Below are 11,235 nucleotides of genomic sequence, written 5' to 3' on the forward strand. Positions count from 1 at the left end.
TGGTCCGTTCCCCATATGGCTAATGTGTTTAATTTTGAAAATGTTCTGCACCATTTGTGTCTGACTTCTGGCCAGCCTTAACACGTTGCCCAGGGGATTTTAGGAGTGAAGTGAGTGAGCGAGGGCTGCAAGCCAAATGAATTTCTACACACCTCTGCCTGATGACAAAGGATTGTTCATAAGTCAAAAAACATTTTGCATTGTTGCTTAGCTGTGCTGTGCTTTTATTTGAGTGTTGTAATTAATAAATGCACTTGTTTGATTTTTAAACAGAAGCTTTAAAGTCCATATAGCCTTTTTCTCTATCACTGCAAAAACACACTTTTGTTGTGTTCCTGCCAATTTTGAGACCAAACATTGGTGTGGATGGAGCGTTTCATCCACTAATCAGATGATCAGTGTGTCGATGTGTCCTTGAGCCCAAAAACTTGCATGGCAGCCAATGCTATCACTGTATGGATGAAATATATATATATATATAAAACACCTTATTGGAATAAAAAAAAAGGAATTTTGCCGTCTTTGAGAGAATCAGAGGCACTCACATTATAGTATGTCTCTCTGTCCAAGAATTTAACCATTCCATTATGAAATACTTCAACAAAAGACACACGTCAACATTTTGACGTGGTAAAAAAACAAACAGCTTTTTTTCCCCCATCTTCCTGCTCCATCGTTCTTTCAGTCACTCATCCACCCTTAAGCCCACCCAGTTAATCAGACTTTAACAATTTAAAGTTTGCTTCAGTCAAACTGATATTATAATGCAGTCACAGGTGTAGGATGTTCCACCAACAGGGAACAACAGAGGAGAAAAGTTTGGATTGCCCTAAATGTGATTGCAGAGCGAGGTGTCGTTGATTGGAGAAGGTAACATACTGTATATGTCTGTATAAGGACATGGGTACAGAACCAGAGATTACTACTAGGGATTTGAATTTCATGTAGGCTGCTACAGGTAGCCAGAGGAGCTCGATGAGCAGCATAATAACATGACACATTGATCAGACAAATCCAAACCAAAAGTTCACCCGCAAAAAGGAGAGTAAGGTGGATATCTACTTTAATTTAGAGACACTTCTTGTATTAGTGGTAAGATGTCTTCAAACACGCAGGAAATGTTTCTGAAAATATCTCAAGAAAGTTTGATCAAGTTTTCATCTTTGTTTTGTAACAGTCTCTCAAGTCGTACCAGACCAGTAAACTCCTACAAGCTCTTGAAGGTTATACTTGACAATTATTGACAGCTAACACTGCTGCATTTCTGTTCATACATATGTGGTACACATACTGTTGAGGTAAACTTTTTGCTCTCTGCAGTATATGAGCGCTCGTCAGTCAGCTCTGCATACCTATGCTACATGCTAGCGCATCTGCACTACAAGTTCGGCTATCGGTTGAAAGTTATAGAAAATGAAAAAAGTTCATGCTACAGTGATATTATATCATGAAAGTAGGGTATATGATTACAAACAATTTTTTGAAATAACAACAACAGTGGTGGGTATACTCTGAGTACATCCCATTGGAAGCCTCACACTGGCCAGGTACTGTTAGGTGTTGTCTTGGTCTCATAATGCCACTGTCATTGAAGCAGAACATTTAGTGGTCCATTCGTGGATCAGACACTTGTGATTTTTAATCACCTTGTTAGAGAACAGCTTGTTCTGTAATAAGTTGGACATGTGCATTCAAAAGTTTAGAGAAGGTCAATGAAGTCCACCTGTAAAAGTTAGAGTGCATTTTAGGTGTCCCGTCATTAATGCAGGGACAGGAAATTTTGTGTTAATAATCTGCAATTGACAGACAGCATACTTGGGGGATTCATGTTTTTGACCAACACTTTCTATGGTTAGTCAAGAAAAGTTCAGATAGGTCAGAAGCTGAATTCATTCAGCTTCTTGTTTTTGCTGAGTCTGACATATGTTCAGTTCCTGCAGTTACTTTGAATTGTGGTAACTTGCATCTTATCACACCTAATTTTTGTCATCAGATAACATTTCTTGCAGTGACTTCTTAGTAAACTGCCTCATGTTAGATATTTCTGAACTGTTCAAGATGTAATTTGACGAAACATGAGGAAATGAATCATGTCACACACACACAGAGACAGAGACAGAGAGTGACAGAGACAGAGAGAGAGCGAGTGAGAGACACTATCAAAGAGGAAAGTCTTAAGTCTACTCTTAAAAGTGTTGACCGTGTCTGCCTCTTGAACCCAGAATGGTAGTTTGTTCCACAGAAGAGGAGCCTGATAGCTGAAAGCTCTGGCTCCCAATCTACTTTTGGAAACTATAGGAACCACAAGGAACCCAGCGTCCTGAGAGCGCAGTGTTCTAGAGGGGTAGTAAGGTATTATGAGCTCTTTTAGATAAGATGGTGCCTGACCATGAAGAGCTTTGTAAGTAAGGAGAAGAATTTTAAATTCTATTCTAGATTTAATAGGTAGCCAATGCAAGGAAGCCAAAATGGGAGAGATGTGATCTCTGATCTTGGTTCCTGTCAGAACACGTGCAGCAGCATTCTGAATTAACTGCAAAGTCCTAAGAGACTTATTGGAGCAGCCTGATGAAGAGTTACAATAGTCCAGCCTTGAAGTAACAAATGCGTGGACTAGTTTTTCTGTGTAGAACTATGACCCAGGCAAAGGGACAGAGTGTATAAAAAGAGGAGGAAACCTTACCTGGGCCTTTCTTCCTGCACTGAGACTCACCTGAGAGAGCAGCCGGAGCAGCTTTGTTTACAGTTTCATTTCAAAAATACTGGCGCGCCATGCCTGTGAAAAAATGTGATAATTTGGTGGTCGCGTGCATTGGCGTCACAAAATGTCTCTATAGTACCCCCTACAAATTTTCAGAAACGCCAAATAAATGGGGTAACTTTGGCGTAGGACAACAAAATTCAGTACACACGTGTGTCATAACCAGACGCACAAAAATGCTTATGGACGCCATGGTGCCAGATGCACAGGAAGTCAACCATTTTGGGTGGAAGTTGTGTTTTGGCGCCATTTTTTTTGTCCATTTCCACACCTCGCATATGATCGAACACGTCCTACAGATCAAATGCTAATGGCTTCAAACTTGCCCAGGTTACTCTTCAACCATGGGGGAATAAAAGTTAAATAGAACTTTCCCCAAGTCTGAACGCTGTGGCCTTGATGACCCCTCAAAGTTCGAGGACTCACCACTCCTAGCCACAAAACACAAAGTCGCTTATAACTTGTGGATACATTGTCCCATCCTGACCAAACGTCATAGGGTGGACGCTGGACACGGCCTGAACGCGTACATGTGCTCATACTCACACTCACCTATAGCGCCACCTGCTGGTGGTTGGAAATATCAGTTTGTTTCCACACCTTGCATATGATCAAATTAGTCCTACAGATTTAATGCTAATGGCTTCAAAACTTGGCCAGGTTACTCTTCAGCCATGGGGGAATAAAGGTTATAGAAAACTTTTCCAAAGTCTAAACGGTGTGGCCGTGATGACCCCTCAAATTTTGAGGACTCGCCATAAAACACAAAGTCGCTTATAACTTGTGGATACATTGTCCCATCCTGACCAAACGTCATAGGGTGAACGCTGGACACGGCCTGAACGCGTACATATGCTCATACTCACACTCACCTATAGTGCCACCTGCTGGTGGTTGGAAATGTCACGCTTCACATGTCAAGGTGTCACGCCTATCTGGATCGCTGCAGTGTCATCAAATTGGCTCATGTTGGGCTTCAGGACTTGGTGATTCTTCCTGGTGAAAACAATGACGCCACCTCATACGGTGTGGGCGTGGCCAGGCGGCGAAAGTCGTGTGATAGCGCTTGCGGTTTAAACACCTTTTCATCATCGCACGGTCATGAAACTTGGCACACACGTCCACCCTGACGACCATCGTGTGTGGGCAGAGCTAAATGGCTCTAAAGCGCCCCCTACAAATTTTCCAAACCCCCCTGCCATTGGGGATACTGTGTGTACGATGCACGTGGGATGGCGTCCAGCGCTGACGTGCGCATGTGCAAGGGCTCGTACATCACTGCTTGCAGCTTTAATTTTATTATTGAAACTGTAAGAACATTTCACGTTTTATTTATTTATGTATTAACTCTCCCCAGTGGAATGGAGGCCAGTCTTTTATTTGTTGTAAATACAATCTGTTTTGAAGCAGTCTCTAAACTACAAAAATAAGTTGAAGCCATGTTTTACAAAAGTGGCCTGACTATGCATAAAGACACACACAGCTCATTCAATGACACTGTTAGCTATTCCCTGAAAAAAAGCCATGTGCCAGTCTGAGGGTTTGTTCTGTTAGGGTTAAGGTTTGTTTTGGTGAAAGAAAATGAAACACTATTCCGAATTAACCTGCCCCAAATATTCCAATTTACATTCAATTTCACAAACCATTTTGACATGAAATTGTAGGGTTACCAATGAAGCTAATTAAAGCTCTGTTTCATTTATTGCAGACTATCAAGTGAGCCAACATGCATAACAGCAGCACCCTGACTCTGTTTGACTCGAATGGAGCGGAGCCTTAATTAATAAAAGGACCATCATGTTGAACTTAATAGTTTCAGCACAAGTGAATATGATTGGGTGACTGAGGTGAGAGTGATCCAGAATGTTGCAGGGCTGGTGGTGTCAACAGATGTGGAGACTAGACAGGGCTGGAGAGCCAGAGAATGGCTGACAGGTTTAATGAAGCACAGGGACATTAGAGTTACCAAATATCATAAAACTGGTTGAAAATTTACAAGGCTACAAGGTTGTTACTACGAACACCAAACTCCTTGGCAGCATCTCGAGGGGTGAACCGGTCTTTTATCATGTGCAAGTTGATTGGATAATAGGAAACAGGTGTCGTGGTGATTAGACAGGGGAGAGGGAGGGAGAACCAAAAGCCACGCCCAGCAGCACACACAGAGTGTTGGAGCCACATTGAATCTTAAGATATAATTAGAAAATACGTAGACTTGTTTTCAGTAAATTATGATATTTTTATATATAAAAGAAATTATTATTAGGAAATCATCTACATCTGGAGCCATCCTAATTTAAAATGTATAAAGGTCCTTAAAGGTCCTTATTTTATTTCAATTTGATGGTGACGTATATATGGACAGGTGGGTATTTAATTTTTATGAATGTTTTGAAGTGGTTAGGTGGCGGAGCGTTAAAGTTTTCAGACCAAACACTCACACACAAATGTTTCGGACCTTGCGTGTTAGGTTACTCGTTTCATTTTGTTTTATAATTATGGAAAGTCAACCGGAGATTTATGTTCAATAAACATCAAACTTGGATGAGCGCCGTCTCTGCGCATGCTTTTTAAAAAGTGTGTTGGTAACTCTCTAGCATCAGGGTGCGGTCGAAGAGTCAGTTTTGTTTACGAACCTTCCTAACTGAGTGAAATGACCCGGAAGTATTAACGTAGCCGCCATGATAAGAGCTGTTCCAATTCTCAGACTGTTAAGGAAAGGAGCTTCAATGCTTCCTTTATTATCTCCTTTAGCAGAGGATACACTGGACCACCATTTGCGAAAGGATGGTCCAAACTTTGATCATGAAGTGTGTACTGATTCTCTGAACACCACGGTCGTCTTCCCCACAATCCTTATGACCTCTCCTTCACGTCTTTCCTTAAACTTGATGTTTTGCATTGAGGTCAAAGAAAAGTGGCTAGGAAAGGACTTAGGAGCAAATTTTTTAATAACTGGACCATACCCAAACAGAGACAGACATAAGGGGTAATGACAGGAAACACTAGGAAAGAAGGTGGGAAATGCCTCCCATCATGATCATGTAACAAAGATGAAAGTATCAAATTGTCACATATTGTGAAGCAGGACACAGATGTGCCCCAGTTCAGTTACACAGAAATGCAGTGCTCCACCACCTGCTATGTACCACCTTCACCCCTTGTGGTAGGAGAGAGGTTTAACTCATTTTCCCCTGTTCATCATTAATCTATAACACAGAAACAACCTCAATGAAGGCAAAGTAGGTCAGATATGTATAGTAATGAAGTGGAACTACTTAAGTACTGTACTTAAGTACTAAAATGCAGTATCTGTACTTTTATGTAGTATTATTTTTTTCCCCAACTTCCTCTTTTACTGCACTACATATTTTTGATGAATTTAATACTTTTACTCCGATACATGTTTCATGTGCTGAATCGTTACTCGTTACTATTGTAGCGTCCAGCCAGACGTGTGATGAATGACGAGGCGTTATTCAATAAACCTGCATTTATTGCTGAACAGTTTGGTTCCAGGACTCGGTTACTGTCGGCCGTAACCACCCTCTCGCATTCATTCAGACGCATTCACAGACCATGGGAAATCATAGAACTCTACCATGAACATTCTAACACTGTAACATTAGAAGTTGTGCCTTAATAAATATTTGAAATAATATAAACAACAGTACTTTTACTTGTACTTTTACTTTCAGTACTTGAGTAGCAATTTTTTACATACTTCTACTTGCAATACTTAAGTACAAAACATTTTAAATACTTTTGTACTTTCACTTAAGTATGGTGTTTAAAGAACACTTCAACTTCTACTCAAGTCAGTTTTTTTATATAGCACTTGTACTTCTACTCCACTCCTTTACTCCAGTACTTTATACGTCTCTGAGGGAAGTACAACACAGGCAGTAACTGCCTTATGTACTCTAGCTGTAGCTGGCTAAGTTGAACTCTCACTCTGTCTGACCATATGGCCTGACATCTTTGTTCACTTGTCGGTGTGACACTCTGAACTCCCCAGAACTTAATGTGCTCACATAGGGTGGCACCTGGGGTGGCTGTGACTCAGGAGGTAGAGCAGGTCGTCCACCAATCAGATGACCCCCGGCTCCTCCAGTATGCATGTCGAAGTGTCCTTGGGACCTAAAACTGATGACTGGCATGCAAGTTGACACCTTGCATGGCACTTGACACACAGTGACATATGTAGGCCATTAGCCAACAGAATGTGTGATTTGATTATATCTGATAACTAGAGCTTGCTTTTTTTTTCTTTTTTTTTAGCTTTTTGAGGGTTGGCAGAGTTTAAATGTACTATTAATTTTACTTTACATAATGACCAGCTCTGCTGCTCATCCCACAATGCATGTTCCTTACAAATGTAGCACCATTTAAACGGGGAAATAATCAGAATTCTAAAAATATTGCAGTGAGATTGGTGACGACAATTCATGTCAAAAAAGACCTACATTATCTAGCTGTGTTTTCAAATACACCATGCTTATGAATAAAAATAATATTATAACAATAATAGGCCTTCTGCTTCTGTTTCTGTTCTTCTATGTCTAAAGTCTGATAATAGTCCTAATTCAAACAAAACTGAAGTTCTTGTAATTGGACCCAAACACCTCAGAAACTCTCTTTCTAGAGACTTAGTTACTTTAGATGGGATCACCCTGGCCTCCAGCTCCACTGTAAAGAATCTTGGAGTTGTTTTTGATCAGGATTTGTCCTTTAACGTCCACATAAAACAAATTTCGAGGACTGCATTCTTCCACTTACGTAACATCGCTAAAATCAGACGCATTGTCTCTCAAGCGGATGCAGAAAAACTAGTCCACGCATTTGTTACTTCAAGGCTGGACTATTGTAACTCTTTATTATCAGGCTGCTCTAATAAGTCTCTTAGGACTTTGCAGTTAATTCAGAATGCTGCTGCACGTGTTCTGACAGGAACCAAGATCAGAGATCACATCTCTCCCATTTTGGCTTCCTTGCATTGGCTTCCTATTAAATCTAGAATAGAATTTAAAATTCTTCTCCTTACTTACAAAGCTCTTCATGGTCAGGCACCATCATATCTAAAAGAGCTCATAATACCTTATTACCCCTCTAGAACACTGCGCTCTCAGGATGCTGGGTTCCTTGTGGTTCCTATAGTCTCCAAAAGTAGATTGGGAGCCAGAGCTTTCAGCTATCAGGCTCCTCTTCTGTGGAACAAACTACCATTCTGGGTTCAAGAGGCAGACACAGTCAACAATTTTAAGAGTAGACTTAAGACTTTCCTTTTTGATAGAGCTTATAGTTAGGGCTGGCTCAGGTCATCCCTTAGTTATGCTGCTATAGGACTGAACTGCTGGGGGACTCCCCCTCCCTCCTCTCTCTCTCTGTCTGTCTCTTTCAGAGTTATGCCTAGTCAGGCACGGTATTGGTTGAAGATGTAGTCACATCTCCCTTTACTGAAAACTCTATCTTCTCTCTCTCTTTCTCTCTCTCTCTCTCTCTCTCTCTCTCTCTCTCTCTCTCTCTCTCTCTCTCTCTCTCTCTCCCTCTACCACCATCTGTAAACATACATGTCTCATTAATGCATGTTACTGACTAAACTTCTTCCCCAGAGTTTTTGTGCCCTCTCGTCCAGCAGGTTCTCATGGATCGTGGCTGCTGTCATTATTGTTACCATATCTCCATTACAGTTTATAGCTAGTTTTTTAATATAAGTATTCTAATCAGAACAAATACGTGTCCATATTTACCACAGTAGGATTACACCAAAAAAAAAAAAATCTATTTTTTTTTATAGTTGTCAAAAGCTGTTGTTAAACTTTGCAGGGTTTCCTGAGCTCTCCAGGTCTGGTGTTGATGTATATGTTCGTATCATCCTCTTCTCTCTTCATCTTACTATTCTGAGGAACACAACACAGAAAGAGAGAGAGAAGTTTACTTACGGTAGCAAATACTTTTTCACAATGTGTGCAGGTGACTCCATGTTTTCATTCTTACCCATAAAACAATGGCAACACTGGTGACTGTCAGGCTGTAGGCCAATAAAACACCACATCCCGCCCACATCGCCACGTTTGGGATGAGTGGAGGCCTGACTGCACAGCTCTGATTGGTTACCGGGAGAGTGTCATTGACTGTCAGCGAGGACTGCTTTTCTATAAATTGATCAGAACAGAATTTATACATCATTATTAATATATCACATACTGTGAATATCATCATATGATCACGTTATATAAAGCATTTTACCTGCCACTATGACCTCAGTGACGTGACAGTCCTCTCTCTGTGGTGGAGGGTAAATCAACTCCCTCTTGCAGATGTACACTCCACTGTGGTTGGCTGTGACTTTAAACTGACCTGAGAACACACTGTCTGCAGAATATAACTGCTGTGTGTGTGTGTGGGAGAGAGAGAGAGAGAGAGAGAGAGAGAGAGAGAGAGAGAGAAATTAATTGCAGACTCCCTGTGCACAGTTTGTGCTGTGGTATGCCCACAGTTTCACAAGCATCAACATGAGGGGCCTCATGTACGAATACTTGCATGGATTTCCTACTGAAACTCGGCGTAAACCCAGGAACTGTCATATGCACAAAAAAATTCAGATGTATCAAAGTGTGCGTACGCATGTATCCAAGCACGTTTCTTTTCTACATCCAGTCAATGTGGAATTGAGCACACATGCAACTCCTCCCTGTCCACGCCCCCATTTACATATGCAAATCTATTTAAATAGGCCCTGGACCTGAGATTCACCTCTTTGTCCGATGAGATAACGGGATGAACAAAGGAAAGAAAATGAATTTCACAGAGTCTGAGCTAAAGATTCTAGTGAATGAAGTGGAGATTCTGTTTGGTTCCTGTCAACAGGGATAAATTTGACCAAAAAAAGACGTGAGTGGGAGCGTGTGTGTGAGGCTGTAAATGCTGTGGGATCCGAGCAGCGCACACACAGGTGTGGACAGGTGTGGCGCTGCGGCTGACATTTTACGCCCGCTTTTACTGACAAGAATACTGAACACAGGGAGACAATCAGGGGCTTGTTAGAAAGCTCTGCAGCTCTAATTTCACCAGCAGAAAATAAAGAAAACCAAAAACATGATATTTGAATGCGCACATGCCCAAATGTGCATTGCACTGGTTTACTTACAGGACAATTAAACGAATAGAAGCCACCCATCGCGCACCGTGCCAGCCTCCAGCCTGTTCCCAACCATGCTGTTAGTCATAATGAAGGAGTCAGGCCACCTTGCCACGATGTTAGTTAGCTGCATTTGCGATTACATTAGGGAAACCGGCTCTCGCTGCAAATTGCACTTTAATGTCGGCCTGTTCAACATTGTTTAGGAATCTGATGTACCAGGAAGACATTCGGATGATTCCGTCCCACACAGCTGGCATGGCTCAGCTCAGGGTTGACTGGCACACGTGCGTACGCCAGCCATGAAGTTGGCGTGGGGCACGCACATTTCCACGATCATTTCATGTCTGATACATCTGAACTTGAGCGTCTAAAAGGACGTACGCCACGTTTTTGTGCGTACGCAACCTTTGTACATGAGGCCCCAGCACACTACACACCACCTTGTGGTGCAGTGGTGGTCAGTTTAGCGCAGACCTGGGCATTGTACGGCCCCCGGGCCACATAAGGCCCTTTGGTTGACTCTGACCCGCGTAAGGTTAATTGGAAATTACAAAATAAACATGTTTTCTTACCTCATACATGGACTAAAACTACATTGCTTTTATTTTGAAGTTGTTTTTATTAACGTATGTAATGACGCAATACGTTTATCAAAACGTTTATCAAAAAATTGCTAAAAACAGTAAGCCATTCTCAGAGGGGGAATTTGTCAAGTGTGTCAAGAGTGTTTGGTGGACTCTGCAGCACTAATATGCCCTGACAAAAAAGGAGCATTTGAAGTCCCGCTGTCCAGGCAAACCGTGATGAGAAGGATCGAGGGAATTGCGGGAAATTTGGAGCTTCAGCTGCAACGCGAAGTGGCAAGTTTTGACTTCTTCTCCTTGGCTTTGGACGAGAGCTGTGATGTCCAGGACACAGCCCCAGCTTCTCATATTTGTCCATGGGATAACAGACTTCAAGATTACGGAAGAGCTGGCCTCCGCAGGTACTCATCCATGTTAGGAGCATTGCATGGTGAGTTTTCAAGGCGGTTTGAAGATCTCAGAACAATCAAGGGTGAAATGCACATGATTTCCTCTCCCTTTACCTGCAGTGTGGATAATGCACTCAGTGATGTTCAGCTGGAGCTCATTGACCTGCAGTCTGATGCAGTACTGGCAGAGTACTTTAAGTCAGGATCTCTGCTGGATTTCTACTCTTCTCTTAAGGAGGAGAACTTTCCAAACATGAGGAGACATGCTCAGAAGATGTTGGTTCTCTTTGGCTCTACCTACATATGTGAACAAACATTATCAATGATGAAGTTTACAAAATCCAGGTATAGATGCTC

Source organism: Larimichthys crocea, chromosome XVIII (assembly GCF_000972845.2).
Source record: "Larimichthys crocea isolate SSNF chromosome XVIII, L_crocea_2.0, whole genome shotgun sequence".
Lineage (NCBI taxonomy): Eukaryota > Metazoa > Chordata > Actinopteri > Sciaenidae > Larimichthys > Larimichthys crocea.